At 40.2% G+C, this 1,126-nt stretch overlaps 1 non-coding gene across 1 annotated transcript; it reads right to left on the reverse strand.

The window, feature by feature from the left end:
* Positions 1-252: 252 nt before the first annotated feature.
* TRNAE-UUC lies at positions 253-324 on the reverse strand. Its single transcript has one exon. It is a non-coding gene; the product is annotated as a tRNA-Glu (tRNA).
* Between the last annotated feature and the right edge of the window lie 802 nt (positions 325-1,126).

Raw genomic sequence — 1,126 nt, forward strand, 5'->3', positions numbered from 1 at the left:
TCTCCAGAGTGGTTGTAGGAATTATACTCCCTCAGGTAGAACATGAGAGTCCTTGTTTCACATTCTTACCAATATTTAGGTCTTTATCATTGTTGAAATTTGCGTGAACAGTAGCAAGGCCCAGCACCATGTCATATGTTCATTGTCTATTTGACTTTCCCTTTCTGCCAATTGCCTGTTCATATCTCCTGTTTGTTTTTATTTTTCTTTTTCTTTTTTTGTGGTCATGCCCCGCAGCTTGTGGGATCTTAGTTCCCTGACCAGGGATTGAACCTGGGTCACAGCAGTGAAAGCGCTGAGTCCTAACCACTGGACCACCAGGGAATTCCCTCTGTTCATTTTTCTATTGGGTTATTTGTCTCTCTCTCTTTTTTTTGTTTTTTTTTTGCTTTTGATTTGTAGAATTTCTTAATATGTTCTAGATACTAATCATTGGTAAGTTATATGAATTACAGGTATTTCCTTCTCCTACCACTCTATGGTGTCTTTTGATTTTATTTATAACTTTTTGGGAGTTTGCTTTTTTGGGGAGTTTGTTTTGTAGCATTTGAGCCTCGAGGCATCCACTGGAGGGGGTCTCGGTAGAGAAAGACCCAGAGATTTTGATCAGGGTGATGAGTGATACGGGTGGATGTGGGTAGGCTCTCATTCCAGACTGCTGAAATTTAAATCCCACTACCACTTGTGTAACCTTGGGCAAGTTATTAATCTTTCTGTGCCTCATTTTTCTTGTATGTAAAGTGGGAATATTAATAGTACATGGATTATTATAAGGATTAGAGTGTATTAGTTTTCTATTGCTGCATAACAAATTACCACAAATTTAGCAGCTTAAACAACACAAATTTATTATCTTATACTTTCTGTGGGTCAGGAGCTGAGTTAGGAAACTCAGTTCTTCCTCCTGTGTCTCTTTTACTCTCACTTTACTAGCAAACTCACAACAGTTCTGACACCCGATGTGTGGGTTTCTTCCCACCAAGCAACTCCATGTGACACTAGCTGGGTATCCTACAATTTAACTTCATTCTGACACTATCTACCTGGGGATAGAGTCAGACCCCACAGGTTAAGGGCTCAGTCCTACAAGACTGCTCCCCTCCCCCTTTGTTTTCAGCCACACCAC

Source organism: Phocoena sinus, chromosome 14 (genome assembly GCF_008692025.1).
Source record: "Phocoena sinus isolate mPhoSin1 chromosome 14, mPhoSin1.pri, whole genome shotgun sequence".
Lineage (NCBI taxonomy): Eukaryota > Metazoa > Chordata > Mammalia > Artiodactyla > Phocoenidae > Phocoena > Phocoena sinus.